This window comes from Dermacentor silvarum, chromosome 11 (assembly GCF_013339745.2).
Source record: "Dermacentor silvarum isolate Dsil-2018 chromosome 11, BIME_Dsil_1.4, whole genome shotgun sequence".
Taxonomy (NCBI): domain Eukaryota; kingdom Metazoa; phylum Arthropoda; class Arachnida; order Ixodida; family Ixodidae; genus Dermacentor; species Dermacentor silvarum.
In genome coordinates this window covers 51,632,893-51,641,424 of record NC_051164.1, presented here as the reverse complement: position 1 = coordinate 51,641,424, position 8,532 = coordinate 51,632,893, and positions in this window count along the sequence as shown.

The window sequence follows — 8,532 nt, the reverse complement described above, 5'->3', positions numbered from 1 at the left end:
TGTACTATGGAGCACAAACGTAAGCTTTTCTACCTTTTCAGCTATTCAGTAGTTGTTTTCGGGATCTTGTGGAATTTCAGTGTTACTTGGCTACTTCGGACTCCGGTTCGGAGCAGTCGAAAGCCATTGCGTTATTCCTCGCCCAGTACCGAACACTGCAGCGAACGCAGTTGCCTAAAAACTCCCGAAGTCCATCGCTTCTCCCATTTGCTCCAACCCTCGCTCATACTGAGGCATGGTCATTCTGGTGTTGATGGTGTCGCATAGCTGGTGACAACCTTGCGTTGCCATGCATAGACGTGTCATGCGCACAATGGCGCAATATAATGGATTCATTATAAGTGATGCATATACAAGAATGAAGACAGAAACGAAAAATGACAAAAGACACAATGCAGTCTTCTTTACTCGTGTCCTTGATTCCTTGTGCCTTCGATCCAACTTGCAGTCGTTCTGTAGTATAACCCAGTGATATCAGCGACGATATTTTCCTGCAAAATGACACAATCCTCGTCGCGTTTTCTTATTTTATTTCTATCCCTTCCATAAATCGTGCCCAAGAGTTTTCGAACGAAAATCTTGTTTGTTACGCAAAAGCAAACGAAAATATATAAGAAGCCGAGCGTCTTTAACAGAAATAGCACAATAAAAATGGCGTTGTGGCGCGGAAAGTTCGGCAGGGATTGTCGCTCATTAAACGAACGAAATAGAAAATGTTCCTTCAACGCCGAAAAAAAAAGAAAAAAAGCTTGGAATTAACGGCTCGCGGCACTAACCATTCAAGTCATCCAGGACTAGCCAGATTAACGAAATCTCGCGTATATGAAAATGAAAGCCATAATAGGCGTAGTACATGAATGCAATAATATGCGTAAACTAAAGGCAATAATAGCGAAAAATAAAAGAACATTGTCCGTCTACAAATGCCATGCCGTCGCGCCGCGAATGCTGTGGTCAAGAGGTCAGGAGGGAACATTTGTCCCTCCGGTTCATGGCCGAACCGTAAGAGCAGCGAAAGGCCTCCGAGAACGGCGCGAAGTTGCGCGCGGCCGCGCTGCAGGCCAGCGACTGGCGATGTCCCGCGGCGTCCTCTTCGCAGAGGCTGCGGCACGCAGTCATGAAGAAGATCTGCCGCCCCGTGTACTCCTCCAAGCCTTTCAGCCGAGGCTCTGAGGTGGCGTTCACCGCCTGTTCGCGTCATACATGCGAAGGAGAATCGTGAATAAATTTTAGCAGAGTTTAAAGGGGAGTAAAAGATTCGCAGATAATTGCGATACTCCCAAATGCAAATTTTGAGCGCAGCTGTTTAGGTGCTTTGAATTACCGGTATATTGAGGCAAATAATTTGATTCTAAACAACAGGGTCCTCTCGGCGGTGGTGGTGAGCCTCTGCTCGGGCAACTCGTTAGCAGCAGAGGCAGACGAAGCATTTCCACCGGTTGCGTCGCTCATTGTTCAGAAAGAAATCGTGAACACGTGAACGCGTGGCTGGCGGGAAGAGCATTCACTAGAGGCGGCGGCGCCGGTGAAGTAGCGCATGCGCAGTGGATACGAAGCCCCCCGCCGCCAGCGCTTTCTTTTCATACATGGTATTGGTGAACGTGTTCGCCGCTAGCCGTGTCGCCGCCGGCACTCAGCTTTTGTCGTCACCCTTTCGCCATACTCTCCTCCCCCGCTTTCTTCCTCATGGTCCCGCTGCACCCTCCTCCTCAGCCTTGCTCCTAGCGCTCTCTTCGCTATCGACGTGGTTCATCGCCCGCTGCGCTCCGCGTTCGGTCTTTCCTCCTTCGCTGTGCTCGTTCGCTTGGTTACGCCGAGGGACGCCGACGCTCATCCCAGGAAAGGGCAACTAAAAGCTGCGCTCTAAAAATCAGTGGCGATTTAGCGGCCAATCCGAGAGAAATGCGTTAGCATTACGTCACACATCTTTGAGGTCCCGAATCCATCATTTAAACCGCGTTCACCACATCTCTGCTTTAATTTGGTCTCCTAGTTCAGTCCTAGTTCGGTGGGAAGCCTGTACATTGTTACACCATCGTAATGCTTCGTTGGTCCACTACAAAGCATGATCCCGGCATGAAATACTTTTAGTGGGTCAGCAAACTTCTTATCGTTTGCGGTTTACCGCCTAACCTGAGAGCTGCACGGCAGCGACAACGCTGGTAGCGCCATCTGCTGCCGCAATGTCTAAGCAGAGAGCACGCAAAACTAATAATGAAAAATATATTCGACCAAATTGCTGGGGTAAAGCGTTGATAACGACAATATCATTGACGTACCGTAATTTTACGATTTTTCTGCAACTTCAACAGGCGACAAAAAAAAATCGTACGCATTGTAGTAAAACAAATCGTCATATGATCTCGCCACCATCTTTGCCACGGTTGAGGTAACCTGTTAATCCGTAAACGGTAAGAAGTTTGCACGTACGCATCGTGTGCGGTCAGTGCAATGCACTCAATGCGAACACTGCCGAAAGGTCAGCGAAATCAATCGCCGAAACTCGTGAGGTAACATTGCTTACAAATAGCTCCCACGCTGATGTACGTCGATAGTTACTGCACTTTCGAATTGTCACTCACGAGAACAGAAGAAATTAAATTAAGATGCGTTCTAAGCTGCATTTGATATTGATATCTTATAGGTGCTACCTATGAGGCCGCAGAAATAGAATCGACCAGTTATATTGAGTATGGGATTTTTGCGTCAGTACCCCTTTAACTCTTGACCTCTCTCGTAAAAAGGGTACAAAGCTTCTGAATACTTTCTTTTCATTGTAGCAAATAAGTGCCATAACATCCGGATTATACATATATATATATATATATATATATATATATATATATATATATATATATATAGTAGTAACTGGATTTTTCAATGGGCCAAGCGTATTTAGGAAAATCAGAAGCACAACTTCGCGGTTATCTTAGGTTTATTATTTACCCAACAGTTTCGGTCGGTGGACCGACCCTTGAAAAAGGTCGGTCCACCGACCGAAACTGTTGGGTAAATAATAAACCTAAGATAACCGCGAAGTTGTGCTTCTGACTTTCCTATATATATATATATATATATATATATATATATATATATATATATATATTGAGGAGCTCCTATGGTCGCCATGCCGCCGCATTGGCCTATCAGAGAAGCTCCTCTCACGTCACACCGGGCCCTCCAAGGTTCTTCGTCAACTCGGTGACGTAAATTACGGAATTACACTCCTGGATCCTGCTTCTTCGACCTCATCGCTTCCAACCGAAGTTTTTCATGTTTCCCGGCTGAATCCATACTGCTCGTCTAGCTCCTCGCCTTCATAGCACGCGCCAGGACGGCACTTCAGCCACCGGAAGGTGATGTTACGGAGCGATCCATACATGGATCAACGCGATGCTTGGCAGAGCGACAAAGACAACGATGAAGACGCGGGCACTTGGGCCGGATCGGACATCTCTTGCCCTAGCCTCCTCTGTATATATTTTGTAAATATATCATTCGCCTCCTTCTCGCTTCCGTCCCTATAGATATATATATATATATATATATATGTGTGTGTTCTAATGTGAATACAGGCCACGAGAGCAGCAGGCAGCGTGTCTAACCAGAGCAGCCAGGTCAGGCAATCTCGAGCTCGCGCCTCCCGGATGACTGGCGATGTAACTGCAGCGCCGGGCATTCGTCTTCACTACAATACACACACACACACACACACACACACACACACACACATATATATATATATATATATATATATATATATATATATATATATGTGTGTGTGTGTGTGTGTATATATATATATATATATATTAGGTGTGTGTATATGCGGCTTATCTCTTATATACAGTAACTCGAAATATCAATCAAGGATATCTGACTAGGGAAAGAGAACATCCGAAGAGATGAGAACGCACTGAACTGACAGCATCAACGAGTATGTAAGCTCACACACACGACGCGCACCGATTTGACTGCAGTGGTTCGTCTGCAGCCAGCAAAGCACAGGCCCGGGGCGACTGCGGCTCGTCCTTCGCGATATTTACAGAATTAGCTAGTGCGAATTGAGATCCAACATGGCGCGCCCAATCACGGAGGCCGTGGTTTGGACTTAGCGATTAAATGCTTCAACTCAACGCGTCGCCTATGGTTTCGACCACCGCCCTGCCAGCTGGCATCGCACCTTGCTGTACGCTGCGTAAGCCAGGGCCATCGCCGGTAGAAAAGGAAACGCCTTCAGCTTCTCGTCGAGGTCCGAGCACGGCATTGCCTCGAGCAACTGGTCCTTCCAATACGCCACGGGTGACAGGGCGAAGGCGGCCGCATGCAGCAGAGACCGGACGTTCATGCTGCGCACGAGCCCCTGAGCGTACGCGAACCCCAGGCCCCCGTAACGCATGGCGTCGGTACCCGCACCGTAGTAGAGCGGGGCCTGAAACGCGGCCGTCGCCACCGAGACCGCCTTCAGCTGCGGACTGTAGCCGGTCAGCGTTGTCGGATCCACTCGGTAGAACTTGGTGGCATTGCTGTGAACAGTCCTTGTGGAGAGAAACGGCATGCAGTTATTGTGCGTTGGAGGTACACGCCGGATTCAGGTGGTTGGTATACGGATTTACAGCGCGAACAAACAAAAGACAAAGGTAGGTACGCCTATCGAAGCTTCGAGCAGCCTGTCCGAGTCACCTTACCTCTGCTTCCTCCAAATTTTGACCCACAGTGCGTTTTCATCTGTCGGCCCCCACCACGACATTAAACGATACAGACAAGACACGAAAGCCGGCGAAAAAAGGACAATACGAACGCTCACTGATAAGTGACCGTTTATTCAGCGCTCCCGTTGTCTTTCCTCGTTTGTCTTCTCAGTGCCGTTGTTTGCTGGATGTGTGTTAGGGAGTTAAGGGTTAACACTTTACAACACATTTACACTATTTACAACACATAGGTTAACAACACTTGTCGTTGTGCTAGTTGGTTCATGATGTCAAGTAAAATTATGAGAGCGCAAGAAAGACGGGGCAAGAGTGAACACAACACAAGGGTACATAGAGCTTCCTACAAAAATCACTCGAGGAAGCACTGACACTGCGATCGATCAGTCACGATGGCCAGCCATAGTGCACGGATCTGTCTAATCTTTGTGCATGCGTCTTTGTACATTCTTGCGATGTTATTTTTTTTTACGCTTTGATCTTTTTTTAGAGCGCATCTTTTAGTCGTCCGTACCTGAGTCGAGCGTCGACATCCTCGGCGTAGCCGAGCAAACGAGCACAGCGAAGAACGAAAGAGCGAACGGTGAGCGCAACCGGTGATGAACGATAGCGATAGCCAAGAGGGCGTGAGGAGAAAAATGGAGGAGGAGGTTCCAGTGAAAGTACGAGGCGGACACCGGAGGAGGAGGGTATGGCGAACGCGTGAGAAAAAAAGCATAGTGCCGCGCTAGACGAGCTCTGCGGCAATGAGCGCTGCGAGATGGCGCTAGAGTGGCGCGACGTCGTCTCTTCACCGGTATCATATGGGAAACAAAGCGCTACATGAGCGAAGGTCTGTCGGCGGCGGCGGCTGTGAATCGCGCCCACGTGTCTCCAACGCGCTCCATCTAGCGATCTCCCGATTAGCGACGCAGTAGGGCCACACTTCGCTACGTTTACAACGTGCCGCACGAGACAGATTTTTGCGCACCAGCGAAGATATCGCGAATAAAAACACGTGTAGGGCGGCGCTGAAGTTTCGCGATAGGGAGTATCGTAATCGTCGGTGAAATTTTTTACGGGTACATTATATGAATCCAGCAGTGTTGTTCTTTTCATACCGCACTTTTAATGTTGACCACATATCTACATCGACTGCTGTCAAGCTATAGTTGCTATCTAATATATTATTTGCGACCTACTGCCTAGAGTGGTGACCGTGCTTTGCCTCTGCAAGCCTGCGCTACAGTTAGTCGTGTCCCAGCTCAGACAAGACCCATATTATATTTTGGCCTTCGATATAATGCTCGTGCGTGTGGCCTTGCACATTATTGCGACTTTATTTTTAGGCTCTACCCTCTTATTAATTTTTTCCTATGCACTCATGGCTATCTAAACATGGCTAGGCAGTAAGTGTCTGTGCACTCGCATAATTATTGCGTATGGTTGCATTTAGAGCGCAACATATTGCTAGTCGTGAAACCGGCTGCAGATAGGACAAAATTTAGGCATATTCGTGCATTTCACATCGTTCTCACACTGATTTAATCCCTGTGCTACGTATTAAAGATTTCTTGGTACTGTGACCTGCTTGATTTTTTTTTTCTTAATGAGCTTAGCTTATTTCTTTAATTGCGCTTACCCCTGCATTGTTTTTCGCCGCGAGATCACATTTTATGGTCCGGATCAATGAGCGTAACACTTTGTGCTGTTACTCGCCTGGTTTGTGAAGAAAACAATATGAAGTCGGCTTCGTCTCAGCTGCTTGTCATAGTGTTGTTCAAATCATGGCGGATATGGCATCACCTGGGCGCTCCCGGCGTCAAAAGTATGGAAAGGTGTTGCTTTGGAGATGTGTTTCGATTATTAGCTGTGCGGTCCGATGTCACCAAGAAGGGCGCAAGTGACGGCAAATTGGCGATTCCCTTTTCTGGCAACTTAGGTAAGTAGCTAACCAATAAAAAAAGGATGGCTTCGTGATGCCTCCCGACCAGACGGGTTTCGGTCAAAACCTCGACTTCAGGTATGTAGCTGTGCCAATTTTGTTGTTTTGAACTATCGGGAAAATAAAATGTGGTCTTGCTGCGAAATTTGAGAAAGAATAAAGCAAAGGTAAGCACATCTGCTTATACTATTATCTTCAATGAAGACGTACATGCTAGTAAATTTACCAATATGGTGTATACTTTCAGGCATGCATGAATGTAACAGGTTATCCATTTGAATAGAAACACACTCAATGAAGATCTCCCGCGGTAGAAGAAACACAATTCTCTCTCATCAGCTGGAATATATCGTAAAAAACTTAACTGAAATTGCAGAGGGATGTTATCTATTTAAAAAGAAAATACCCAACTAACATTGTGGGTGTTCATTCTGAACGCCTCGCTTCACAAACCTTCCAAATGCCTGCCTCAGTCCCTCGCGACTCGTGCGCCAGTGGCCAAAGAAGCCCCGCGAGTTGTCCACGCTGCTGCCGTAGAGACTCGGAAAGTCCTTCGGCTCGAAGCTGGGCGGCAACGGCCACACGACAGGTTGCGTTTCGAACAGCATCGAGTAGATCCAATCGCGCTGCGTCGGGCTGAGCGCCTTGGAGGACCGCACGCTCTTCACTGCCTCCAAGCGCACGGCGTTTATGCTGTCAATGATGGACTGTCTCTCGTCGTCCTGAAAGCCCGCCGCGTGTTGGTACTCGAGGAGGGCACCGTAAGTGATGCTCACCTTGAAATTGCAAACCATGGTCATCAATGAAATGTCATGTTAAATCACTAACTAAATTCGTCACATGCTCTAGGGTCGACGTAGCGCTCCCTGATGTAGTCAGTATTTCGTGGTGCGAGGGTAAACACTAGGAGGGGAGTATAACACCAGGTAGTTGGCCTCAGCAAAGAAAATTCCTCTGACGTCGCCCCCTCCTTTCCTTCGAGGCCCACATGTGCACTGACTCTTGGGATATCATCATCATCATCATCAGCCTATATTTATGTCCACTGCAGGACGAAGGCCTCACTGCGATCTCGAATTACCCTTGTCTAGCGTTAGCCGATTCCAACGCCTACACGTTTCCTACCTTCATCACCCCACCTAGTTTCCTGCTGTCCTCGACTGCGCTGCCCTTCTCTTGATACCCATTCTGTAGCTCTAATGGTCCATCGGTTATCGATCCTACGTATTACATGGCCTGCCAAGCTGCATTTTTTCCCCTCTTAATGTGAACTAGAATATCGGCTATACCCGTTCGTTCGCTGATCCACACCGCTCTCTTCCTGTCTCTTAAAGTTAGGCCTAACATTTTTCGTTCCGTCGCTCTTTGTGCGGCCCTTAACTTGTTCTCGACCCTCCTCTGTGAACCTCCAATTTTCTGCCCCATATGTTAGCACCGGTAGAATGCAATGATTGTACACTTTTCGTTTCAACGACAGTGGCAAGCTCCCAGTCAGGATTTGGTAATGCCTCCCGTATGCAGTCCAACCCAATTTTATTCTTCTGTAAATTTCTTTCTCGTGATCAGGGTCCCCTATTAGTAATTGACCTAGATAAAAGTACTCCTTTACAGACGGTAGAGGCTGACTGGCGATGCTGAATTCTTGTTCCCTTGCCAGGATATTGAACTGATCGGCCTGCCTACGCCACCATCCTACTTCGGATCGGCCTACTTTCCAGCATACTGTCCACGTGATCGGCTGCTAAAAATTACCGCTTGCCTATCCCGTGGTGAAAGATTATTTCGCATGAGGCTATCCTTGTACATTTGACGTGAGACCTCTTTAAGTTCGCTCAGCATAGGTGGTCACTTGCTAACTAAAACATCTAACACTATTAGCGCTTGCGTGCTTGTATCTTT